At 46.4% G+C, this 27,555-nt stretch overlaps 1 long non-coding RNA gene across 2 annotated transcripts; it reads left to right on the forward strand.

Annotated features, from left to right (window-relative positions):
- The first annotated feature begins 8,884 nt into the window (after positions 1–8,884).
- On the forward strand, positions 8,885–21,691 carry LOC308192745. Of its 2 annotated transcripts, XR_013949078.1 has the most exons (5): positions 8,885–9,087; positions 18,836–18,961; positions 19,307–19,489; positions 19,574–19,740; positions 21,117–21,691. It is a non-coding gene; the product is annotated as an uncharacterized lncRNA (long non-coding RNA). The 2 variants fall into 2 exon arrangements; XR_013949079.1 differs by lacking the exon at positions 18,836–18,961.
- Positions 21,692–27,555: the final 5,864 nt, after the last annotated feature.

Raw genomic sequence — 27,555 nt, forward strand, 5'->3', positions numbered from 1 at the left:
GACTCGCTCAAGCACCTCCATGTCCTTCCTGTAGCGAGGGGCCCAAAACTGAACACAGTACTCGAGGTGCGGCCTCACCAGAGCCGAGTACAGGGGGACAATCACTTCCCTAGACCTGCTGGCCACACTGCTTCTTATACAGGCCAGGATGCTGTTGGCCTTCTTGGCCACCTGAGCACACTGCTGGCTCATATTCAGCCGACTACCAACCAATACTCCCAGGTCCCTCTCGGCCAGGCAGCTTTCCAGCCACTCATCTCCCAGCCTGTAGCTCTGCTTGGGGTTGTTGCGCCCCAGGTGCAGGACCCGGCACTTGGCCTTGTTGAACTTCATACAGTTGACCTCAGCCCATCGCTCCAGCCTATCCAGATCCTCCTGCAGAGCCTTCCTGCCCTCGAGCAGATTGACACGCACTTAGCTTGGTGTCATCTGCAAACTTACTAAGTTAGCTCTGCTTTGAGCACAAATTCATAGAGAGACTGAATAAATGGATTCTTTCTGAGCATCTCATTTCCCAATCGACCAGGCAACCTCCTGTTTTCTCTTCCAACATATATGACTCCATGGTTCTCAGTGGCTGCTTGTATCACCTACTGACAAATCCACCCAAGGTAAGAGAGGGCACCCCTGTTATGTGAACCCCAGTGAATATGAGCCCGGATACCCAACTTGTGTATATTTTCTTGCTGCTCCCATAAAGTGATTTACAAATTTCTCTCTGAAGGAAGGCTCTTGGACAGCTTGTGAGGCAGTTTAGCTGGAGTCCCAAACCCATTTATTGTTTTGCTTTCTTGCACGTCCTTACACGATCCATAATTAAACTCAATGGGTGTGTCTGCCAATGCACAGAAAACACAGGTGTTCAAAAGAATTAAAAGGAGCAGGAAAACAAATATTTAAAAGGATATTATAGGGAATTGTGCAAGGAGGTTTAAAATGTTGTTCTCAGCTGCCTGTCCTCCTCGTCAGACAGCCCAGAATTAGGTGAGTTACTGCAAACTGACTTTCATTAACAATATAAGGTAATACTCCAGAATGAGTAGGCAAATGTTTCCTCTGTCTCCCCTGCTGCTGTATAGCAAACTGCATCCAGGAGAATAGGGGTGATAGAGTGTGAAAGCATCCAAGCAAAACTTCCCCAGACTTGTCCACCTGGCTGTGTGGGAACAGGAGAGTAAAGGGAGGCTGGTGTGACATGAGCAGCATAGATGGGCTCTCCAGGCATTGTTTTGATGGTGAAGCAGTCTGGCTTTGATTGTGGTCCCATTAGTGGTGACAGTCTGGCATGGCATTTATCTGTGGTATTGAAGATCAGACTGGGAAGCTTTGAAGGGCCTCAGAACTGCGATTTCATGTGCAGTAATCCTGCCTTTGTGGTACTGCCCTGTGGAACATGGGCTAGAAGACCAAGGGCATTTTGGGCATGGGGTCATTCAGATTGTGTCATCCTCTGAAGGGTACTTACAGGGCAGGTTCTTAGGGTTTCCTCTCTGGTCTTTCTGCTGGGAAAGCATTCATGACAAAAAGCCAGAGAATTGGATCTTAAAATTATTGTTGATGGTCACCATGACAGGCTATGGTAGACACACTAATGATCTGTGTCTATTCTGGCAGACTCTGTGGTACTTTTGGTTGACTTGTCTGCTTCAGAGTTGGATTTCATGAGAATCATCTGAGACTCATGGGCAACATTGGTAAAAAGAGCTAAGGACTGAATGGGTCTGGGAGGCTAAAGATGCTCTCAGAGGGAGAGCTCTGAACTGTGGTTTTGGGTCAGTGATATTGCACTAGGTGTTGCTGCTTGTGTTATTCCCATCTAGTGAAAAAGAGGAAGATTTACAGACCACACTCTTATCTTTTTTCAACCCTCATCTCTCAAAGAACTTACGTGTCTTTCTCTAGTTCATATAATTGACCTCAAGGACCACTCTGGCAGAGTGACAGCAGATACCATCAGCCAGAACTGGTGGTTCCTAGTGAGCCTGAGACGAAAGGAACCCCTTCTACAGTTGCTCACCTATATCCATTTGCTCTCACTATGTGATATCAAAACTAGCAGACAAATGGTTGTACATGTCAGGAAAAAAAAAAAAGAAAAAAGCCTAGTACAATTTCCATTAAAAAAAAATCCCCTTAGGACAAATCCTCAGAGACATATATAATTTCCTCACCCTGTAAAATTTCACTGCTTTGTCCTGAGCCATGGTGTTCGCCAGGAGAATTTTGGAACAAAATTAAATCTTCTGTCCAAAAACAAGAGGGATAAAATTCCAGTTTTGCCTTTCTGTTTTGTTTAGAAAAAGGCCGCAAGTGGTTGCTTCTTGTCAGAACCAAACTTCCTCAAAGCTTAAGTCTCCTAGAAAAGGAGTTTTGGATCCTTAAAGAACATCTTTCAAATCCAACAGCATCGGGATTTGGAATTTAGGTGTGGGCCTATTAACAAATTAGGACTGTACATGATGCTAGGTTGAAGATCCAAGCTTGCCCACATGTTCAGGGAGTGATCAGATCTGTGGTTTTGGTTTAGCTCCATCACTAGTTTAGAGGGAGGAAAAGTAGTTTGGACTTCACTGATAAAAGAAGCTCGTGCATGAATCATTTTATACCGGTAATGTGTTAAATATACCGCAGCAGATTCATATGGCAAGGAAGTATTTTAAGCATTGCAGTGAGTTAACTGAAAGGAGCCATAGGAAATATATACCAGAAGTTAATTTTTTCCAGTTCTTTTTCGGCTCTGCACCCTGCCTGCGTTAGCTCTTGTGCAGGATGGCTTATTTTCACTTAGTACTGTTTTGGAATCATTATAAAACACAACTCATGCACCGCAAGGACCCAGGGAGTCTCCTGGCTTATATTTTGCAGATGTCCATAATTTAATTGGACCAGCAGGTGACTAAGATTACAAGGTCACCTTATGAAGGCTATCAGCTCATGGCTGAACATGGGCAGCTCACAGTAACACATGGGGACTGTTGTACCCACATTTGAGCCCTGCACTCAGCCACTTTCCAGCAAGTAAGTTGTGGATATTAGATGTTCTCTGCCTCAAATATGTCCCTCATGGCTGAGTTACAAATCTAAAGGTGCCTTCTGGCCCTAAAAATGTGTCAGTCTGGTGAGGTGGTGGTTTTATTTAAAGGTAAAGCAACCCAGGAAACTTTCAGGTCTGAATACAGAGATTGGTGATTATGGAGTTTATCTTGATGTTTATTAGTTGTTAATGCCAGCGCTTCCAGAGAGCTAAGCACTTCTCAGGCAGCCACACAGCATCCTCGGCTTGCAAGACCGAGTAGTTCAAGAACACATAAACAGTAAAGAAAACAGCAAAAATAAAAAGGGATTTTAAAATATGTGTGACTTTTTTTTTTTTTTTCCTTGACATTAAAGCACACTCAAGTCATTGTTAGTCAGATGGTAGTAAGTAGTTTCTTAGAGGTGGAAAGGTCCATGGGAAGGTGAGCTGCAGGCTGAGCTAGCTGAGCGTGGTGAGGTCAGATGGAGCTGGGGTTTGGGGTTTGGTACTTTCCAGGTGTAGTGAGCATCAAAACCAACAAGGATTTGTCTAAAGTCTGGGCAAGAAGAATCACGCCTTGGGTGATGAGCCTTAGTGACAGAAATGGAGGTTGTGGCCAAGAAGATCAGCAAGGAATAAAGGAATGGTGACTCAGGAAGTCACACTGAGACTCTTAGAGTCTTGTGAAGGCCAGTGATCCTGATCCTATGGGAATACAGCTGATTCCTTCCCATTAATAAGCAAAATCCTGAAAGTCTGATTTCCCTTTGGGTGGTCCTTCCTAACGGTGTCTGGTGCTGACCTGCAGCTGAGGATGGAGGAAGGATTTGGATGTCTCCGGGCTCAGGCCAGGCTGATAAATAACATCCAAAGACAAATGAGCATTACACTGCAAAGTTCAGTTGCTCGAGCCCAGTGCTGACTTAACCAGCACAGGCTGAGTCATGTCTGAGCAGAGCTTTTTGCTTGCCAAATTATTATCTTGACTGTTACCTCAGGGGCTGCCATGTGACACAAAAAGGTCTTTCCTCTTTTTCCAGGAGAAAAGTTTCTTCCAGAAGATAAGAGAAGCTCACTGTAGGGATTCTCAGTATGGCTGAGACAAATAAATGAATGGCCAGGAAAAAAAATGCAGCTAACCACAACACTGTGTCTTTCAATGTATATTTATTTAATTTTTGGTTTTCACCTAACTCCAGAAACTGAAATTTAACTATTAACTCTTCATCTGCATTACCTTGGATAGGCTTTTTAACCTCTCTAGGCTTTCCAATGTGTAAAGTAAGGGTAATAATGTCAAATAGCCTCATGAATTGCAGAAAATGTCCCTATGAAAATAATTTGCAGACCAGAGAGAACAATATGCCTACTGTTGTCATCTATCACAAAATACTGTGTAGAAATCTTTGTAAATAATGATATGTTATTTATTTTTGGTTATCTGAGATTTCAGAGTGATCTCAAACTGCACACCTCAGACCCTAGCAGTGACACTGAAAGCAGAACCCTGGTCAGCTGAATCCTAATACAGAGGTTGCCATTCCCATCGAGGCTGATTTATCTAAAATTATTTAAGTTATTTGCAATCATTTATTTAAAATAAAGGAGACTGCTACCAATGCAGGTCCTCTGACAGACCTGTGAACATTTTGGACTTCTCCTGCCAGATGCCTTACATGCAGACATGCTCCTTTCATTTACTTTTATGAGAGGCTTACTCAACCTGTAACTGCTCTGAGAAGTGCCAGCAGCACAGGTGCTCATCTGAAAAAGGGCCCTGTAAAAGCCCTACTTCAAAGATGAACCCAAAACAAAACAAACCATAAAACAGTTGATAATCGTAGATGTGTCAGTTTGGGTCCTAAATAGCAGAATCACACAGGATCACAGAATGGTTGAGGCTGGGTGCACCCCTGGGTGCCCCTGTCCCCCCCCGCCCCAGCAGGGTGCCCAGCCCCACGTCCCTGGGCTCGGGGAGCTCTCCAAGGAGCAGCCCCCGGCCCCTCTCGGGGCAGCCTGTGCCAGGGCTCCGGCACCCGCCCGGCCCAGCAGTGCTGCCTGAGGGGCAGGGGGAGCCGCCGGGGCTCCGGGCTGGGCCCGGGGCCTCTGGGCCCGGCCCTGGGCACCGCCGAGCAGAGCCCGGCTCCGGCCTCTCCGCACCTCCCCGCGGGTCCTGACGGCCATGGGGGAGCTCCCCCGGAGCCTCCTCTGCTCCAGGCCGAGCAGCCCCAGCTCTCGCAGCCTCTCCTCACAGCACGGGGGCTCCGGGCCCCGCAGCACCTTGGTGGCCCTCCCCTGGACTCACTCCAGTAGCTCCATGTCCCTCTTGTACTGGAGAGCCCAGACCTGCCCCCAGCACTCCAGGTGCAGCCTAACCAGTGCTGAGAAGAGGGAAGGATCACCTCTCTTGACCTGCTGGTGATATTTTGCCTCATGCAGCCAAAAATACCATTAGCCTTCTTAGCAGCAAGGATACACTGCTGGCTTATGTTCAACTTGGTGTCCCCCAGCTCCTTTTCCGTTCATTAAAAAGGAAGGAACCTAAACACTGATGAGTCTGGGCTGGGACCTCTACACTGAACACAGCAGCAGCCCCAGAAGGGGTGGAAATGGCACCACTCGAAAGTTTTACAAGTGCTTGAGAGAGATGAGGGCTTGTAAGAGCCAGGCGAGACTCCTGGAAGCTAAAACAAAGCTGAGTGCAGCTCAAAAAGCACTCCCTGTGGACAGACCATCTTTTCAACACAGCCAGAGATTACCCATATGTCTTTAAATCCCATTGCACGCTACATGTTGCATTGATTGTGAGCAGCAGCTGAGCACTGAACAAATAAGCTGCCGCTGCTGCGCTGGGTTGGGGAACATCCTGGTGTTGCTATGACATTTCTCGTCAAGTTTTCAGACTCAAATGGATCCCACATGGGGAAGAGCATCAGGCTCCATTGGAAAGCGGGAGATTTGGAGGCTGGAGCCCTCCGTGTCTCCTGCTCATGGAAACAAAGCATCTTTTGTGCTTCCTTCCGATCAGGACAAGTAAAATAAATCTTTGAGTGACCCAGCCACTCCCCTGCTGGCACCTGGAGGGCCACCAAAACCTGGCACCGCCGCTGGAAAACAAGCACTATCCTGTTCACCTTTTATTTTGATTTACTGGTGGCACCGTAGGAGGTTGCTACTTCGTTCTTAGCCTCCTACTGCCCAGGGACACTACCAGTAAAACCCCAAAGTGATATTAAAAGAGGGAGGCTGGGCTCACTGCCAGCTGTTAACGAATGTGCCTGTGAGCCTCACAAAGAATAGGACAATGTAACGGACCCAGCCTGCTTGCAAACCAGGGTCCATTGTTCAACGGGGCACAACAAGCAACTGCAGGAAGCTAAATAAACCCCACAGTGTCTTCTATCAGCTTCTGCAAGCTGTGGAAAGCTTCCAGAAAGGTGCCTGGGACTCCCCTGTGCTCCTTGCTGCACCGAAAGGTTGGGAAGATCTTTGGAGCAAAAAGTAGGTGCCCAAACACTGGCACTATGACACAAAAAGTACACACTTGCATTTTTAGGCTGTCGTGCACCTACTTTGAACATGAGTGAAAAGTGTATTTAAGGGGTCGAAGTGCGGGTTCCCAGGTGTCCAGGCTGGATGGGTTTGGCTTACATGACCCTGAAGATGAAGGAGTCTATGGTGGAGCAAAGAGTGGGGGTCCAAGCCTTCGGCTGCCACTTGGAGACCACCCTCCCTCCCTTCATCCCTCCCCCTGTCTGGAGTCTGTCTTGCACTATGCAGAAGTGGAGGCGGCTGCAGCCCACTGGGGCTTGTTCCCTACCTCGAACCACAGCCTCAAGGCGCAGCGAGGAGATGAATTTGGCCATGCCCTGCAAACCAGCTGCTTTTCTGGGCCTGCTGCCTCTTCTGCTGGAAAACGAGAGGCGCAGCGGGGGGGAGGAGGCTCCAGCTGGGAAGGTGGGGAGGGCGAGAGGAAAACCGGGAGGGAAGTGCCTGAGCAATTTCACAGCACAGGCAGCGTATGAAGTTGCTTCGGTTCGTGGTCTGCACTCTAGGGTTTGTCTGTGGGAAGCCTGCAGGGGTGTTGCAACCTGCCAGTGCCAATAAACATCACCACAAGACCAGAGGAGCTCAGGGCCTGCAATATGAAAGGCAAGGAGAGGAAAATTAGAAGGAAAAATATGAAGTTAATAAAAATCCTTTATCCAATCAGACTCTAAAGAGAGTACAGTCATGGGCTGGAAGCAGCAGCCGGGCGCTCCGAGCCCTCACTTTGCTTAATTACCTAATAGCTTGCAGAACCCCTTCAGCTTTATGAGTTGCACATTTCTTCGCAGCTGCCCTGCCTCGCAGGAGCCGTGCTAGTGGTGGGGGAGTGTCTCTGCCCATGCCCCCTGCTGGGCTGCAGTGCGACAGGCTCCGTGGCCCAGATGCTCTCGATCTTAAGGTTTGAACTGGCTAAGGCCCTTTGAGTAAAAAATCTTTCTTATTGAGTATATAATTTGCCCGCTAAGGGGAAGAAAGCTCTCCCTCCCTGCTGTTTGCACAGTAGGTTCTCTGGGTGGTTTATCTGAGCTTGTAGTCCCAGGAAAGAGGGTTGATGATTTCACAGAGATCATAAATTGTGCCTGTGGCTGTCCAAGGGCTGGCAAGGGCTTTGCTTTGGCTTTCCTGCCCTGCTATTACTACAGGAAAAACCCTTTCCATTTCAGCTCCTGTCTCCCATGGGGAGCAGCTCACAGAGAAGTAGGTGGGTGGGATGCTGGAATCTTTCAGCACTGGCAAGTGCATCTTGCAGGGCTGGACTTGGGTATAGACATCAGAGGCACACAGTTTCAGTTGTTGTGGGGAGCACCTTGGACCCTGATAAATAACTGGGGTTGACACAATAAATTTTCTGTCCTGCTAAAGGTCAGGCTGATGTTGGGATTAATAAAGTTTCTATCTCTGTTAGACTGATGAGGGCTGATGGGTTGTGTTGTATTCCCCTTTGTCATGGGATTCTCACTGCTTCCTGGGCATTTTATCCTCTGATAAAAGGTGTTTCTGATGCACTTGATCTCTCTGTCACAGTCATGCTATTATTTTTTTGGTTGGTCATCCTCTATGCCGAAAAGCCTTGTGTTCCTGATGGTGTGCTTGGGCGAATATGGTAAGCTGAGCCAAATTTTTGTGAACTTTCAGAGCTGAACTGTGTGGGAGACTGATGTCCTAGGAGAACATCCCAAATACCCCTTGCCGGTTCTGCCAAACAACTCCCTTTGGCCCCATACAGCTGCCAAACTGCAGGCACAGGTAGTTCACAACTCCTCTGCTTGTCCTGGCACTGGGCTCTGCTGATAGCAAGGGCACGGCAGAGGTCATGCAGGTAGAAAAAGCCAAGCTCTGCCTTTAGCAGGTTGTGAGAAGTTGGGTAGAGTTCCCCATGCCGATAGAGGACTGTTTGATACCTGCTGTCACCGTGTGTCCCAGAAATTAACAGTGCTTGAAGACCGCTCTAAACAACACGAGGTTATTGACCAGGAGACCATGACCAGAGCTCTTTGGCTATGATTAATAGCTTGCTCAGTAGGGCAAAAGTTAAAGGCACCATTGGTGCACTTGTCCTCAAAACTGGGCAATTAATTCTGGGCTTTGTTCCTAACCCTTTTTTAGGGGGGAAGGATGTGTGCCTAGCTAGCTATGCAAAAACACAATGGCTTTTTCAGAGCTCTTAGACACAGAGGGCAGCAGATATGACTGACATGCAGGGATAAACGCTGACCATCTGGGAGGAGATGATGGCTTATTTTGCAGCTGAGCACCATTAACTCCACCTGGTCATTAATCCCCAGGAAATTGAATCATACCACAGAGCTGGAGAATAGAGGAGCAGAGCAGGCTCTCTGATATCTTATTGGACCTCCTGCAATATGCCAACATCAGGAATTGTCTGTTCCAACATTTTTGGTGTTACAAACTTAAAAAAAAAAATGTGGGGAGAGGTGGGAAAGGAGAGGAAGAAAACAAAAACATGTTGAACAAGAACTGTGGTGTTATTCACTCAATGCATTCCCCCACTCTGCTTGCAGGTAGGTGCTATATGACCAAACAGGGAGATTTCTTATAGCACAAATCCTCTTAGTGAAAAATTGGGCTCGAGCATCTAATTTCTGTTTCTGCCTTTAAAAAGTCTTTCTGCTTTCCATCTGCAATATATCGTTGCCCAAAGGTGGTAGGCCCTGTGGTTATGGGGTTGTACCAGCCATGTGTCTGCAGGGTGCCTGCACCAGCCATGGCTGTGTGTTCCCACACCTCCAAGGTGATGATAGTTGAGCAGTCGGTTGCCTCTTCTTCTTGGCAATTGCAGTTGAGCACACGACTGCAGGCATGCAATTGCAGTTGGGCTTTGTATGATGGTGCTTTTGTGCTCCTGCCCTGTGTCCCCCTGGTTTGGCAAGACAGCAGGGAGATGTCTCATTGCCCTGATTAAACCAGACCCAAAATTTGATTTGATTCCGCACATGGGTCGTGATCCCTGGACATCCCTTCACTCTAAAAACAATGCAAAAGGTAAGTGCAGTCCTTCCTCAGGCACCTGGATAGTCACAGGATTTCAGGACACCCCTACCAGTTGTGGACACTGCATTATCCCAGTTGTAGAAAGGCTTTCACCTGGCTTTTGGGGTGTTTCCCAAGTACTCGGGCCTTAAGTATGAGGTGCATCATGTACAACTATCTCACCAGGACACTGCCTGCTGAGCACTGCCATGACCCTGGTGTGTTGTGCTTACCCAGAGAGCCCAGTACGAGATAGTGAGCTGATATTTTTCCTGGGCAAATCCACTATGTGGTCTTTCCATAGCGAAAGAGGAGGAAAAAAAAAAAAGCCAGGTTATGTTTCAATAGCAGACCCAGAATTTTTGTTCTACTTGGAAGAAAAATGGCAAAAATTCAAATCTATATTGTGCTTTGGTGGGTGTGTGGAAAAAAGTTCACACAGATTTATTTTTTTTTTCTCCCCTGCATTTCCCAGCTCCATTTTCTTCACCCGCTCTCTGATTTAGACTCATAGTGAAATCATTTTATCACACATGGAAAATATAAATAAAATTAGCATTTTTTCTTACTCATTTCATACATATTTTTTGAAGTAGAAGCTCTCAGGCTTCCATTTAATCCCAAAGTCAATTTTAAAAGGAACATAGCCAAATGAAAAGCTTCAGGATTCAAAAAGAAACTGAAAAAATCAAAATGACCTGAGAATAATAAAATAAGAATCGCTTTTCTGTAAGTATTAAACACAGAGAGAAAAATGTTCTAATTTCCCCAGACTGTTTTGTGTAGAAAACTTGATGTGATGGGAAGAAAAAGCTATCCATGGTTTTCTGTGTTGCAGACGAGGATAATGTTAGATACTTGCTTAAGAAAAGGTGAAACAAGTAATTTCTTCACAGATGGGTTTTTGATTAAGTCCAAACATTTAAGCTCAAGCTGCAACTGATAGAGGCTATGTAAACCTGGGTTTTTCGTGCTCTTAGTGCACGTTTTGATTCTTATTCCTATTTTTCCAAAACATCTCCAAGCCCCTCACTGGGCACTTTGGAAAACCTGCCCGTTGTCTAATTGGGGTCTGAGCCCTTTTGAAAATGTATCTCCAGCTGGGAGAGCTGACCACTTTTGTGAATCTGGAAAAGGTTTTTCAGAGGGAATTAGATATCAAGTTTTGAAAACACCAATAAGCATTTAAATACCACCAAAAGTTTGGCTCTGGGTGCTCTGAGGATAAAAACCCTTTCTTCCCTTCATCTAGTCTTTTTTTTTTTTTTTTGGTGTCCTCTTAGATTGTAAATGATTCTGTGCACAGGCTGTCTTTACCATGCAAATGCACATCAGAGCCCTGCCTTTAGTTAAAAAGGCTAACCATTGCCAGAAATACATTTGAAAAAAAACATTGATAATCATCCCTTTCATGTCTATAAATGAAGAAAGATGCAGAATTCAGACATAATTTGACTTTAATCTTAATTAGCCCCATTATCCCACTTTTGCATAGTTTGGAGCCGGGCAATATTGCAGTAGATAACACTTGTGCGTGCTGCTTAGTGAAAATAAAACTTGCAGAGTGGGTTTGAAATGAGCTTGGTTGCACGGCCTGAAACCAGGTTCAACGTTGGGTCTGACGCTCGTGGTTTCAGCTGGGCCACGTGGATGAGCAACAAGTGCTGGTGCAGGATGCAGCGAGTGCTGGGCTGAGGCTGCGGATGAGCTGATCACGTGCGAGGGTTTCTGGAGACAGGGGATTTGCAAGCTCCAGGCACATCTCTGCTGCCGCGTAGGGCCGGTCCATCTGCGGCACGGTGTACGCTTACGTGGAGTCGGCGGAGCTGGCTGCCAGCTCTCAGCAGACAGGTCAAACCAGCACCAAGCTCGATTAGTATCTGAAGGCCGGATGAAATTCCCTGACGTTACCCCTTAAAAGTTTCAGGTGGGGGATAAAGAAAAATCTTGTAACTTGAAACCTTCTGATGTCCAAATTGTTATGTTACATAGGAAATCTCCTTCTTTCTTACAGCCCCTGGTGGACTTTCACTGATGAGTGACTGGGCCATCTGTTTAATTTCACCATTAACATATGTGTCGTGCAGTTACAAACGCTTCCCTCCGGGCGCTGTCCGGCTGCCCGTATCTGAAGTGTAGCTGATTTTGGTCCAAGAACCACAGCAGGGTGTGTAATTAATAAGGGTAATGTTGTGATATGATAAGTGCTGCAGTTTAGTGTGTGGTTGAGCCTATTGTTAACCCCAGAGCTGTTAATTTCAGACTAATGTTTTAAGCTGATTTACATGAGAGATAAGCAAATTCATCTGTATTACAGCAATAAGAGTACTTAGCACTTATCCAGCTGCAGATCTTAAAGCACTTTATAAACATTAATGAATTAAACTCTGTTCAGCGAGGCTGCAAACAAAGATGCAGTGTTATAGCCACATTGCTAAAAACAAAATCCAAAAGCAGGGGAGAGAAATCGCTGTTTAAGTGACGCAAGCTGAGAGCAACAGCTTCTGGTTTTTATTTCCAGGTGTAGCAAGCCTACTTTGGGCTCAGTCCTTCTTTTGGCACCTGAGGCTAAACTTCCTATAGCTTTGGCTGTTCAACAGTAGGTTTCCCTTAATTGCTTCATAGTGAAATACGCCTTTACTGGAAGTCGGTGCTCAAAACATACTGCCAATAAGTTAGGAAGAGGGAGCAGATGAGATTTTTCCATTGTGTTCCAGTCTAGAATAGAAAAATGTCTTGTGTGTCCCATTTATCTCTGTCTGCATCTTCTCTGTCTCTACTCGACAACAGCATGAAAAAGTCTACATTTTTGCAGCAGGCAGTAGGGGTCTGTTCCAGCTCTGTGTAATCAGCTCACAGAGTCCCAGCATTTTGCGGTGGCTCTGGATCAGACCCCGAGGATAAATGTTCCTTCCTTGTTCAAAGCTCGGTAGCCCCGTAGTAAGCTAGCCAAACCCAGGCCCACATATCCCACGTGTCAAAGATGTTTTAGCTGCCCTATAGGAACAAAAACACTGATTAAACAGGACTTGCCCCTGTAGATTTTGCAGTGTGTGCTGGTGCCCTGCAGGCATTGTTTTATGGGATGATGGGCAGTCCTCAGTACAACGGCTTTAATTGTTGTGATGGGGTTTCCTAGCAGGAATAAGATTTCTGTTAGGTGTGATTATGGTTGCTTGTGCTATATATTTGACTATGCAGTAGAAATGGCAAATACGAAGTGTGAAGTCTTAGTGACCTGCAAATCAAATATACCCACAGCCAGAGAGAGTCTGTGCATGGGGGAGCAATCAAGGAGATGGTCAAGAGGAAAGAGAGGAGCTGCAGGTGCTGTCTCTCCACACATGGAGAAAAATCCAAGGAAGATTCAGGACAGATTTCCAATGAGCTCCTTGCCCAGCATTGGTGGCATTCACCTTTTAGGTGCTCAAGTAAGTGGCAGTGTTTCCTAAGGCTTGGGTGACCTGCAGTTGCCATCTCTGGCCGCCAGCATCATGTAATGGTGGTTTTTACACACTCTGCCTTCATTTACACATCAGACTGGGCCTGTGCTCTCTTGTCAAGCTCTGAGGATGGGTCCTGTCACATGCAGCACTGAGTCAGGAGCTGCATCCTCTGGTCATACCCCAAAGTCCATCACTGTGCAAAGCTTTTCCTTTGTGTGGTGTTGGCAAGGGTCTAATTAGCACAAGGAGCTATTCATTTACATCAGAAAGTCTTCAGGCAAGTCTGCTGTCATTTTGCTTTAGTTATTGAGAAGGGAGCAGCCAAACCGGTGAAATCTTACTGAAAAGACTGACCACCTTATGCAATGGGGTCCACAACACTGCAATTCTTGCTGTTTTCCTCAAATGCGGGATGTGTAGGTCCTTCACTGGAGAACACGCTCACACCAGTGTTGTTTTTTTTTGCTCTGAGTCAGCATAATTTCTGCAGAAATCCCTATTCTCGTTGGCCGAGGGTCTTGTGGGCATCACCCGTGATTCACATTTGCATGGAGCATTGTGAGTGAAAGCACGGGACACTTCCAGCTGCACGTTTTTAATTACTAGTGTTAACAAACAAGATGTCTTATAGATCTTCGTAAAGAGGTAGGGACCCACAGGGAAGGGGAGAGCTGCATTTATCTGGCTGGCATTCCCTGATACATGAGCTGGGGCACACATCATAAGCTCTTTGCTCACAGACAGAAAGTAATGAATAACAGGAACATTCCTCCTTCAGCTCATCTGGAAAAAAAAAAAAAAAGTGTGCCAAGAAAACTCCTATCTAGGGCCTCCTAGACACTTTCCCAGTGCCAAAGGATGATCTTTAAACATCTGTTACAGCTCTGCAGATGAAAGGCTCCCAAGCACATTAGTTTGCATGTTCAGTCATCCTATCTCCGAGGGGAATGCGCTCATCGGCTGACAGAGCTATCTGCAGGATGTGCTCATTCGTGCTGCGTCCAGGTACTTGGCAAGCGAAGCGGGTGACGATGTTCTTGGCATCACACCTGCCTTGTGTAATCAGCCAGGGGCGGCGATTTCCACGTTGCTATCTCCCCCTGCCCGGGGAGGAGAGCTGCTGCGAGCTCGCAGCTGGAGCTGGCCAAGCCAGCAGCTCGGGAGGAAGGATTTCATCTCCCACATTCAAGGCAGAGCTGTGAAAAGACTTCCACTCATCAGGTTTTCCTCTCTGGCTAGGTTGAAGGAGTTCGAAGAGTTTGGCAGACGGTCTTCAGCTTCTAAAATGTGCTCTCCTGCCCTGGGAGGGATGGAGGTGACACACAACCAGGACACCGCTCTTGCCCCACCAAGTGCATCCATAGCTTTCCTGGTGGTGTCAGAGCAGCCTCAAAAGCACTAAGGCACTGCCAGGAGCTGAGTCCAGATGTTGTCATCTCCTGTTGGTTTGCTCTGAGTGGGAAGCCCACCTTCACGTGTTGTGGTTCCTCGTGACATCAGTCCCCAACACCTGTTAAAGGGGCGTTACGCGTCTTAAGAGGCCAATAAGTCACACAAATCCTTTCATATCTCAGCCTGGAAATGGTGTTGCTCACAGAAACTGAGTACGAAGTCCTGGGACCCACTGGACATCTCCTGCCTCTGCTTGTTGTGTAAAAGCTGCAGTGTTATGGTAGTAGAAGCATCCTTACCCCTCATTTGCCACGAGGTTATCAGCTTATGTCATTAAGAGTTTCCTAACCAATACTTTTATGCCAAATATGCTAGAAATGATCCCAGAAGAGTCAGTTTTCTGAAATGCCTTCTACTTCTTGGTATTTTCCCAGACAGAAATGCTTGCGGCATGTAATGCCTCCCTGGCCAGCTCTTTCAGGTGAGGAGGCACCAACAAAACAGGACTGCTGAGATGCCCTGGGGTCTGTGTCACATTCAAGCCTTGCCTTTTCTTACATAAAGCTCTTCAGACAGCTATCTCTGCTCCTCTCTCTTCTCTCTTCTATAGATTTATTTCAAAGAAAGTGTTTGGAGCATTCGTAGGCCAAATCCACTCTTCGGTTCAGTCGCCTGCCATACGTAGCAATGTGTCCACCTTAAGCCTGGATTTAAGAATTGTTGTGTGGTGTAGGTAATTACCTGCTTGAAACCAGGCACAGACCAAGGCTTGGTTTCATGCAGCACACCAGGCAAATGCCATACGAGTAACGGCTTTTGCTCACCAGCAGTAAGGGCTTAGGGTTACAGCTACTTGCTTGGAAATGAAAAAACGTTGCTTCTTGGGCCAAATGCTGGTCTGCTTCTGCATGGTCATGGGACTGTCTCCTTCAGAACAAGGAGGTGCAGAGATGGGGCAAAACTTGATCCTAAATCTTACGAGAGCTTCAATTGTTCTCTCTCTTTTTCCTGTCTCACCCCATTTAATTCAACTCTTGTTCTCCAAATTTGCAATAGCAAGTTATTTTATATCTGCAGACACAAATCCAAATCCTGATCCCATTAAAGTTAGTGGCAGAACTTCCAATAACTTCAGCTGAACCAGGACTTGGCTCACTGTGAAGAAAATGTTGTTCTAAAGGCAATATGTACTGCCACACGGATTCAGACATCCATAAATCCATCAGGGCAATGAGTACTTCCATCTGCCACCCAGCATTTGGAGCCGGGTGTGTTAACAATATGAGCTAGAGAGTGAAAGTTACCAGCAAACGCATTTCTGCAACCATTTCTCCCGCTCTTATTGAGTTTTTGTTTTGTTTTGTTTTGCATTTACTGGCAGAAGGATAAAGAACAACTTCCAGAGCCCAATGGTTTACATCCAGGTCAGGCTCCTGGGACAAGAACTTGGATGCCAGGGTAATGAACACCTTAAAAATGCTGCAGCTAGACCTTGTTTTAAAGAGGCTGGTTTGGGTCTCTGGGAAGTTGAGCTCATTTGGTAGCTCTGCCACCGACCTCCTGTGTGTCCTAGGGCAAATCATCTGATCTCTCCGTGCTTTGGTTCCTCCACTGCAGCATTCCTTACTCCCACCCTTTGTCTACCTGTGCAAGCTTTTGGGTAGGGCTGTAACACACGTAATAGCAGTAATACCAACAGCAATAATGACCATCTGATATATACCCTGCATCAAATCTCAGCCACCCGCATCTGGCCGGCTGCATGCTGGCAGGGCTTGCACAGCCAAGCTGCGCACACACAGGAACCCTTTAGCTGGGAAAAAAACCTTTCCCTTTCCCAGTGAGTAATTTTAAGGACCAGACGGGTACCAAAGCCAGAGTGAAACCTGGAGGCAATTTCACCAGCGTTCGAAAATGAGTTTCATTCAAGTCCATAAACGTGTTTAAAAAGTCTGTTTTAACAGAGGCCAGAGTGCCCTGGGGTGACTCTCTTTAAAGCACTTTGTTTGGCTAATAACAATTTGTAAATGCTGTCTGTTGGAAGTGCCGCTGCCACTATCTTGGAAAAGTCTCAGCTGGGAAACACAGGTACCTTGTGTTACACATGTGCTTCAAGCATTTTCCCTTGCAATAATGTCTGTTAGGGCTGCGAGCCTGCGTGGCCACAGCTGCCAGGGCGAAACGATGCTCTGCTGGGTGGGCAGGGGCTCAGATGAGATTTGGCCATCCCTTCCTCCAGTGGCATGTGGGAGGCCTCCAAGGGGAGCAGGTGAAGCTAAGCGGGGGCCTGGGGAGCAGAACACCTTGAGAAGCTCACCAGATCATTTCTCAGGGAGGGATTTTTGTCCCTGGGAGACCCCTGCTGGAACCACAGCAGGATGGTGCTTTGGGTAAGCCCATCTGCCAGAGGGATGACCCAACTCATGGCATGGACAGTTTCCCTCTGGGATGGCGAACAACACTTATAGGTATACCCTGAGCGAAGCACAAAGGCCAAAGCCACCTGTCCTGGCACTAGTTGTCCAAGAAAGGATAAAAATTGGTTATTTCAAAGTCTATATCTGTATTTAGTGTCTGTATGTAGTATGAGTTAAAACCCCCAAATGCCTTTAGGAAACAGCCGGAGTTGTACCTGCTGCAGATATTTCTCACATACGAAGCCATGCTCACTGCTGCTTACCTTTAAAAGCCCACGATTTGTTTTGTCTACAAGCACTGCTTCAAGCCTCAGGGTCCTTTCAGAGGATCCGGCCTCATCTTCCAGGGATCTGCGGCGCTATTTCCGCCCCTCAAATCTACTCCAGCAGCTTCGGTTGGGATAAGATTACAACGGCCATCAATCCCGCCCTCGTACTTCAGAGCACAAGCTAATCACCATGGAGGGGAAGGAAGCAATTTTCTTCACACTTTATTACGGCCCAACCACATACGTTACGGGTCTGGGTGCTGCTCTTTGTTTGGCTTCCTCGCGGAGCATCCGTCATCGGCCACTGACGGAAAGCCTGACGGAAAGCCAGGCTGGACAGACCACCGCGATGTCTGGGCAGGATTCGCCTGGCCTGACTGCAAGTGTCTGAAGTTTGGCTAACGCCAGATATCCTTCTCGAGTCAGTGGAGGGGGGTCAGGAGATGATTCATCCCATGCTAAGATAGGTGTCCCGGGCAGCTGAGATAAATCACCCTGCGGAGGCCCCAGCTCTTTGCGTTGGCCGTCGGTGGAGCCCTTATGGTTTGTCTTTGTGAGATATTTAACTTTTAGATGGCCAGAGTGGATTGGGGTGCCTCTCTCCTCCCTTGGCCATGCTTCTTGTACCCCTGCTCCTCTGCAGGATCCTTTCCTCAGATGAATGAACTAGTGGAAGTTGTGCTTAAAAAAAAGCTGCACTGAGCACGCTGCCTCTTAGCGGGTTGATGCCGGGACGCTAGCACAATATGAATGAGAAATGATAATAATAATACTTGCTATTTTGGAATAGAGGGGGTGAGTGCACACTTGAAGGGGCTTGCGAGAAGTGCTGTCCTGAAGTGATTGCTCACTGACACAGGGCGAAAGAGGAGGAGAAGTTTTATTAATTATTGTGCTTAAACCTGAGTGAAATGGCAAACATTGCTGCTTTTAAAACCTCCCAGCTGTTCCTTCCTTTGTTCTAGTGACTGCTTGGAAGTTTGAGCAGTGATAAAAGCAGGGACTCTTAAAGCAGTTTGCAAAGTTGTAGGAGACTTTAAACAGCTGGTATGATAAAACACCCACGTTTCCCCTGACAAATGTAAGCTCCACCGGTAGCTTTTAGAGAAGGGTTTCATACCAGAGCCATAAAAAAAAAATGGTTAAGTATAGAGGTGACGTCCTGGGCTTTCCCAGCTCAGTAAGGATATATCTAACCAGCCATTATCATGCAGGTGCACGTATATCATTCAACATCAGACATCAAGGAAAAATAATCGCCTGGAGCGAGAGAGTAAAGTTCAATGAAAGTTTGAAAGCATTACACACCAGCACTCCTGGAAGTATAATCAGGCACTGAAAAAAAATGACTCTCGTGCTTTTGTTTGGTTGATGAGTTTGGGTTTGCTGGCTGCATCAAATGAGATCTCATACAAATCTGTCTTCATTAGACTTCTTCTAAAAACAATTGTACATTTCCTGGAAGCTCATTAACAGGGGAGCATTGCCAGGCTCTTGTTCATAATGGCCTTGATTCAGCAAAGTACTTACACACATGCTCTGGGCCCAATGATTTATAATAGGGGGTCTACAATTCTCCCAAAATTTTTCTACACTGTAGATAATACAAAGTCCAACTTCCATTTGCATTTTCAGTGAAAATTCTGTCAAATCCTCTTATCTTTTATCTGATCACTTTTATATAATGACATGTTTAATTTCTATCTTCTTATCTATCTATCTGTCTGTCTGTCTATCTATCTATCATTCTAATAGTGAGCATAAAGTCGTGCTGCGCTTAAAATTGTTGGCGACTCCACCTCTGCATCTACTGATTCCTCCTCGTCTCTGCTGGGATACTTCAAATTCCACTGCAGTTTGGAAGGGCAGCAGCTCCTACAGGTGTGCATGGGAACATGTCTTTGTCCTGGGTTGTCCTACCCAGCCAAAAATTCAACACAAACACTTGAGTTAATTAAATCTCAGTCTAAATTGTTCTTTCCCTGAGATGCCTGTGTTGAACACCCAACTGTTCTCTGTCTCAGCCATTGCATCGAGCCTGCCTCCTGAAATGCATTGCAGGGTAGCTGCAGACCTGGAAGGGTATTGAGTTAGGTCATTCTGAACTTCTCCAAGTTGTGTAGTGTGTTCTGATATCAGACAGTTTCGAAGTACAAGTGGCTTTTCCCTGGTTTGCTATTTGTTTGTTGTTGTGTTTGTTTGTTTGTTTGTTTTTCTCTTCCCAAGTGAGTTGTAGTGGAGATGTTGAAGGTGTTGCAGAATGGCAAAGTTATGAGTAGTGCAGGCTGTTAAGCTCTGCTAACTGCCCTGCTGCAAAATGTCAAAAGTCTCCAAAGATTGCTCTGGGTTCTTCTGCTTTTGATCATCCGACTCAAGGCACCTCAGCAGAAGACTGATTTTTGGAAAGCCGTAAGTTCCTGCCTTTGCAAACCCTCCGCCTGGTTGGGCAGCCGTCTGTCCTTCTTCTGTGCATGAATATCTCACCTCTTTCAGCTCTCAGGTCTAGGGGATGGTTCCTCAATGGGACAGACTGCATCGCATGAAGAGAGAGCTGTCTCTCCACCTTAACACATCGAGAGGCCATCTCGTCCCCCATGAGGCCATCCAGACCCTGAACGACAGCAGGACTGCTCCCAGCTCTGGCTAGCACAGGCATGGCTGTAAGCAAAATATTAACATGTTCACCAACATCTTATCTGCCTTCTCCTATTGCACGTTCTTTATTAGAATAGATTTTCTGTTTGCTGCTGAAATGTCATACAACTTTGGTCTTCTAGCGGAGGACCTTATCCTAACCGCTCCTAAGGGACCGGTCTCTACTGATGCCCTGCCCAATTTATCACTACTTCACTGTTCCTAATACTATAGACTGATAGCTCCAATTGTGATTAAATCCTCACTTCATATTAGGTGTTGTACAAACATGTAGGCAGAAACTATATGTTTTTTTCCCTCTGAAAAGTCTATGATCTTGAGAGAAGAAATTAGGAGGTGCAATGATTTGTCAGGCAGTCAGGGGAGCTCCTGCCAAGCCAGGAGGAAAACTGTGATCTCCTGGGTTTTGGATTTGAACTTGACCTCGCCACATCTCAGTGCCTAGTCGTGAAGCTTTGATTGTGCTGGGGACCACATGAGTTACCAGCTAGGGAGTTCCCACTGAAATTCTGCGGGAGGCAAATTGCTCCTTGCATGATGCATAGTCCAATTACAGAAAATATTTTATGCTGCCAATCTTGTAAAGTATCATCACTGGCAGCAGGGCAACCAGCTTCAGAATGGGTGGATTGTGCTTCCAAAAGCTAATTAAAATCATTAGCAACACTCTCAGATCGGTTGCCAGAAGCTATCCTTCATGACAGTAACCTCATATCCCCCCTTGGCTGCTTGGGTACATTTAAGAGTTACTCTGCAGTTTATTATCTACCTTTTTAAAAATAATTCATGGTTATTTTATGGTAAGTAAGGGGAGACATCTTAAAATGATTATGTATACCCAGATAAGCAGTAAAAATCACGGAGGTCAAGAAAGAGAGGGCCTACTTTGGATGTTAGAAATGCTCTGTATCTGCTGCTAGGTTCCAGCCCAGAATGTTTGCCAAATCCCCTGAAGTCAGATATCTTTGTGCTTTCTGCCTGCTACAAGTGGTAGCCACGTTGCTGCTCAATGGGAAGGGGACAGAAGGATGAAAGGGCAATTCTCAACTAGAAAATAGTCACAAGATAATATCACCATTTAGGAATGTCTTTTTGCCCTGGGTTTCTGATTTTCTCATTCTCTGCTGTTCCCAGCTTCGCATCCTTTGGAAACAGATAGAAACTGGATCTTTGTGCAGGCTAGTAGATGTGTATTTGGGATATGGATTAAAACTTTGGCATGGATTTATACTGCTTACCTGAATACTTGTGTTAAGAGTCCAGCTGCTCTGAGTCCCTGGACAGGGGAGGGTGACTCAGTTCACCGAATATAGTCTGTGACCCTCAATAAATCAAAGCAGTACTGCTCCCCTCTGAACCCTTACTGCTCTTGTCTCTTTAGAGTCTGTTTTAATGGCCTGTACTCTGCCGTATAGAGCATTCCCCTGGCGCTGACATCAAGCACTTTGAGATTTGCAAGCTACATTACACCTGCAATGTACTGGGTGAACCCTGTGAGAGGTGCAGTCGTTTCGGATCCGCTGAGAGCTGCTTGCTGCGAGCATGTTTGGCAGTTAAATTCAGTGGCCAAAACAAAGGATTTGGGGCTACTGTGAGCTATTCTTTGTGTAGCTGATTGCTTTCATAACCAAGGAAATTTACACTGGAAACATGGTTCTAATCATTAAATTCGTTTGGATATTTATTATGGAGTGTTGGTTTAGTTCTGTAATAATAAATTAATTCCAGTTTTTCTTCTAGTCTGTTTGCAGCAAATTAACTCTTACTGGGAGAATTATTTCTGTTCCGCTTTCCACTCTCATTAGCTCTAGTGCTTTCTATTAAATGTATTTATCCATCTATGAAAAAGCACAGGGTTCCAGTGGTTTCTGCATATTTTATATATTATATTTTATCTTATATATATGTTTATCAAACTAGTGAATCTGTGAATCCTAAGCGATTAAACCATGGCCGAAGTTGCTTAATGACCCCCTGGTTGTGCTCTGACTCTTGAAGTGGGCTGTTTTTTCAGGCCTCATGCAGCTCTCCCCAGATCACAATGCTCTTATTCTATTAGTGTTGAGCAAAATCACAGTTCCTATTAACGACAATGAATAACAACAGCAGTGGTGCTAAAGAACCGAGGTTGGCTGAGCACAGCCCGGGCTGCAGGAGGGTGCCCAGGTCAGGAGGAGAAGACCCACAGGGCTGCTTAGCCACAAGCAAAGGCTGATTTATGGAGATGCTGTCACCAGGCAGCAGCTCAGGGTGCACAGCATTCTCCTGGGCACAGAGCCCCAGCAATCTGGGCCCCATTTCTCTCTTCAAACTGCGGTGCTTGCTGGCTGTCAGCACTGGCCATCCTTGTGACACTTCCTGCAGGGTGTGGGTCTTGCCGACAGGCTCCTGATTGACATTTCTGGGCTTTCCTTTCCCCTGTCTGCTTGCTGTGCAGGAGGCTGTTGGCGAGGCTCACCTGGTCTCGATGGGGCAGCTTCTCCGTGCTGAGGAAGCACTTCCAGTGCCTACGAGAATGTTACTCTAGGCCTGAATCCAGGGACCTTTATTGAACTTCTGCTCTGTTAGGAAAATAAGGATGGAAATAGGAGGAGAGGGGATTTAAAACCATTCGAGGGAATGCTTTCCTATATAGTGCCATGGGATGGGAAGGATAGAACCAAAACCTGCCCTGCTTTAGGACCACACGTTAGCCTTTGGCTGGAGGCTCAGCTCTGCTGGTACTCTGTTGGTATGCAAAGAGAGGCTTTGAGGGAACCTCCTCCACCTGCAGTAACCTGCAGCTATTTTGGTACTTAGAGTGCCCTTAGGAAGATGAATGGAGCCCAAAGCTGTCCTCACCCAAGAAATTCATTTGAGTGATTGTCTTTGATTACAGTGTTAACCCACTTTGTTTCCCTGCCTGCTCCTCAGACCTGCTCCCTCTAGCTGAAGGCCTGTTCTCCGAGTGCTTTGCACACTCAGGACCATCCCAAGGAGCCTGGAAGATGGGGCTCCCCCGCGGCCAGCCCAGTCTGTGAGCATCTCTCCTGCACAAGGGTGCCAGTGATTTCAGCCCAGCAAAGAGCTGCTGTGGATGCTTTGACTCAAATAGGGTCATAGAAACAATGTTCTTTATGGCTGTCTCCTACAGTGGACATTTCCAGTAGTGATGGAAAGCCATGGGCCAGATCCTGCCTCTGTCTGAGGAGATGCAACCTCTCTTTCCCATCTGGCCAGCTACAGAAAAAGACACTTGCTTTTTGGCCTTTGGATCTCTGCAAGATACTTGGGCACAGGAGGAAAACAGGTATAAGAATGCCTTTTTTTTTTGCACCCTCATCTGGGAGAGGGGCACCCTAAATCTCTGCTGCCCAGGCAGATTAGGCACTGCAAGTTACACTCCTTGGCTGTAAAATGAAATTATCTCAAGAATCCAGTCTGGAGGGCAGGATTGCCTCCTGCCCAGCTGTGGGCTACGTGGCTGCAAGCAGGAGCTACTTGCTGGACTAGAGGTGTCTAAAACCATGTATGAGTGCTGATTGCCACTGTGAAGTTTGCCCCAAAGGCTGCTCAGTGGTCATTTGGTTGGGATCCCTATCTGCTAGTTGGAACACAAGGTTTGGAAGGCAGTGTCTGAGGCAGTAGGGTGAAAATATAAAAATTTAAGCCATTCCATGGCTTTAGCTGGGATTCTGCTCTCCTGGAATCTGCTCAAGCTCTTTGAAGTACCCAGTTCACCCTAAATATGCCCAGAAACAGAATGAAAGGATCTGCAAGCTTGACTCCTTCCATGCATGAAGGCTGTACCTGCAGTGGCTGAGCCACACCACCCAGTGAGAGCCATCCCTGCAGCCATTCTGGAGGGAAGCAGCAATCCAGCTGCATTCATCAGCTTCTGGTGAAAAAATACAGCAGCTCTGTGCATCGTTCACCTAGTGGCAGGCTGTTTTCAAAAGTTTTACAGCTTTTTTTTTTTTTGCCTTTTTTTTTTTTTGTAGTAGGAAGCATCCTTTGAGCGAACATAAGACCATTTGATGTTACAATAAACCATTCTGTTGGCTCAAATCAAAGATGAGGCACCGAGGTGTTGTAAAAATCTTTGAGTCAACGAAAGACAGCTGGTTGAATCATTTCCCAGATTTTCATATGACTCATAAATTTGTTACATAGTGAGGAAATTCCCTGAAAGCTGTTTGGCAGGCACCACCAGTCTGACCAGTAGCTAAGAAACACATAACCTTCCAGTTACAGGGGGGTGGGGGTGGTGGGGAAACAAAGAAGGCTCTGCCTTCAGATTTAAGTGTGGGGTCAGTTTAAAATGCATTCTTGCCACCAAAGCCAGAGTCCTTCCGCACAAAGAAGCAGGAAGATTTGAGGGATAGCTTCTCAGTTGTAATGCATTTGTCCCAAAGATTCTGCCTCCTCCCTCTCTCTGCTTCCACCTACCGACATGGGTGCACACGTGCACAAAGACAGGCATGGTCAGGCTCTTCGGTGGTGACCTGGTGGTGTAGATACATGAATATCAGTCAGACTCATGAAATTAGCCCCTGTCCCTGTTGACTAAGAGCATGACAGAGCTCATTTGGTTTCTTTTCTTGACCAGCAGCCCAAATCCTGTCTTATTTAGCCATGTAGCTAATGGCGAAATCGTAGATATTTCTATCACCAAAAGCCACATTTATTTGTATAGTCGGTGGTGAGAACAGTCCGTCTGCACTTGTCTTTCTTCAAAGACCTTCAAAGTCTCTCATGTCTTACCACTGACTATAGGAGGAGAGGAATGACTTCCTCCAAGAGAACCAAGTCGTTAGACATCTACGGTCTTGGCATAGATTGAGGTCTCAGGGATGTGGACCTCAGCTCCCTTATGTAGTCTCCCCAAATTGAAGTGTGAATAAGCCACAGTGACCCTCTGCTTTAATGCAATTATTGGGCCCAAATATTTTCTGCCATCTCAGAGACATTTTTTGAGCCTGGAGTTGCCTCCATTACACCAGAAAAAATGGAGCATTATCCCCAAAACTCCCCCAACTTCAGACATCCCTGGTGCAGACATCTGCATCTGAACTACTCATTTATTTCTTCTTCATAGCCAAAGGAGAGGAAGGGCATGTTCCTCTCATCCCAGGTTAGGAAAGGTGAAGCTCCACCCTGAAGTGGCTTTCCATGTCTGGCATTGCATGGATAAGCTCACAACAAATTATTTTCATGTCCCTGTGATAGGTAAAGTCTCAAACACAACAATGAACATGTTGAAAACTGTGACGTAACATACCAGGACCTCTATAATAAGACACTACCAGGCAGCTTTGGGTTGCTCTGTTGGGTCTCCAAACTTTGTGCTTAGTTATCTTTTGAGAAACCATGAGGGAGGACATCTGTGGGGCTTGGTGTGCCAACCTTTTGGTGGAAGAGCACCTCATGTTGGGGATATGGGTGTCTCAGGAGGTAGCAGAGAAGTCACGGTGCTTTTTTGTGTTGGGGGCTGGTTATCTCACCGTGGTTCCCTGCCCCTGGGACCATGGGAGGGCTCCGTGCACCATCAGCAGCAATGGGGTTGGTGATGGAAGGGAGGTTGCTCAGACCAGAGGGCATGAAGATGATGAGGGCCACCTTGCAGAGACTTGGGGACCACCAGAGAGATGTGGGCTCCAGTTCGGGAACTGTGGAGCCTGGATAATTTTAAATAGTGCTTTGGAGGCTCTGTGAGTTGGCAATCTGCCCCCAAGGAGTTTGCACGTGTTTAATTAATTAATTAGGTAATTCAGCAGCCCCAGACAACCGTGTATAAGACAGACACAGGCAGGCACATGGACATTTAATGTAACGCTGCGCCGGCTCCCCAAATCCTGCCCTGTGTAAACAAGCCGAAGGAAACACAAATGCCATTTTGTTTCTTCTCTGTGAAAAACACTTGCAAACTCTGACCAGCAAGAATGGATTGCATTTCAGGCACTTGTTTATTCACCCGAAGCTCAAAAGATTTAAGAGTTTAAATAAAACGTCTGAATGAGGCTCCATGGATGTGAGCCTCTGAAATGCTCTTTTTAAGAGACAGACGTCTGACGCCTCGGAGAAGCCTGTCAGTGGCAGGGAGGGCTTTAGCGGGTTCAGTCGTGTTCAATTAAACCTGATCAGGGCTTCGAACTGGTTGACAACACGGAAAATCATGCCCAGCGTAGCCCTTCAAAACATTTCTCCGTGCCACATATTTGTCACAGCTTTAGCTTCAAGTTGCAGCCTGAAATACATAGCCAATCGCCAGGTTTAGGAGTAAAAATGTTCCTAGGAATTCAGAAACTTTACCAAACCGTTATACTGACTGCTTTCCAGATTCACTATTTTTTTTTCTCTCTCTTTCTTTTGGTTGCTTTAATTTAGTAGAGGAAGTGAAGGCAAATAGTTTAATCATAACCATCCCTAGGGGCAATTTAGAATCATTTTCTCATTAGTGCATATAATATGCAGTATAAGTAATGTTCAATCAGATGGCTGCTACAAAGGCCTGTGCAGACACTCCAATGAAATGCACTCCAGTGCTATGAATAGCTGAATGAGAATAATCTTGTCTTTTTGCATCTAGCTTCTTTGTTGGTGGGTGAATTGGATTTCTTCTTTCTTTTCTTCTCCCTCTCCTCCCCCCCCCCCCCCCCCCTTATTTTTGGTGGGGGTGGGAGCTCAAACTTTGTTCCAAATATAAGTAAAATCAAATTATAAAAGTGGAGAGACTGCAAGACTATTTAGACTCCAGGGAATTCGAGCCAAAGGCAGGAAGCATTTGAAGGGGGATAAGAAAATAAAAACACAAGAGAACAGGAAATACGTGCTCCGTAAAAATGAGTTAACTGGGAGACGTGTCACACATCCACAAGAAGGGTCCAGCAGGAGAATTTGAGGATCTTTGGGGGGAGGAAAGAGCTTCAAAAGCTCCTCCTCCCCTCAGAGCTATTCAGCCTATGAAGCAACCCCTCCCCAGCTTCATCATGCCACCTGGTGTGGGTCAGGCTTTCCACTGGATCATGGAAATGACCCCAGTTAAAAAGCAAGCCCTGAAGAACCGGAGTGGTGGTTGCACATCCCTCCTGCCAAAGCTGACACAGCGTGGGATTACAGCCCAAGTTTGTAGACGGGTGGGTAAGCAACATCAAAATGCCTAGCCAGGAGGCTCCATGATCACCCCATCGTTCCTATCGGCAGGGACAGGCTGCTCAGTGACAGCTACATCCCATAACCGAGGGCTCGTTGACCATACTGACCGTGATGGCAAGCCCAAAGAACACTGCCTTTGATTTCAGCTGAGGAAAGTAAATATTTTTCTCTTTCTAGAGGAAGTTAGTAGGATTCCCGGTTGTGTGTCTCTCGCTTCGTTTCCCGTTAGGCTTCATTTGGTACTCAGGGTGGTACCTGCTGGCTTTGATGGACCCTTTCTGGCAGAAGGGCAAACTCTGGGTTTTCCTACTTTCCAGCTGGCTCCAGGGCGGTGGCTGGGATTAGATGTTGTCTCTTGGATATCAAAGTCTTTGCATAAAAATGTGTGGCTTCATAGTGCCTTCACTGGCCTGTTTTTTATAGGGCGGAAGAGACACGAGTACTGCTCCCAGAATCCACAGAGATCAAAGGTATGAAATAGGACTCCATAGCAAGGGGTTTTGCAGATCATTTTTCAGGAGCATTCGATGAGGGTTTGAACCTCCCAAGTTTCACTTAATTCTTCATAACTGAATAAAACCAAAAATTCAAAGTGAAACTCAACCCAGAAATCCACGTTCAGCTTGGTTTTGGATGGAAACCAAAGGAAATCATTTAATCCCAACATGGTTTCCACCAGAAGCTCG

This window comes from Anser brachyrhynchus, assembly GCF_964034855.1.
Source record: "Anser brachyrhynchus genome assembly, chromosome: 3".
Lineage (NCBI taxonomy): Eukaryota > Metazoa > Chordata > Aves > Anseriformes > Anatidae > Anser > Anser brachyrhynchus.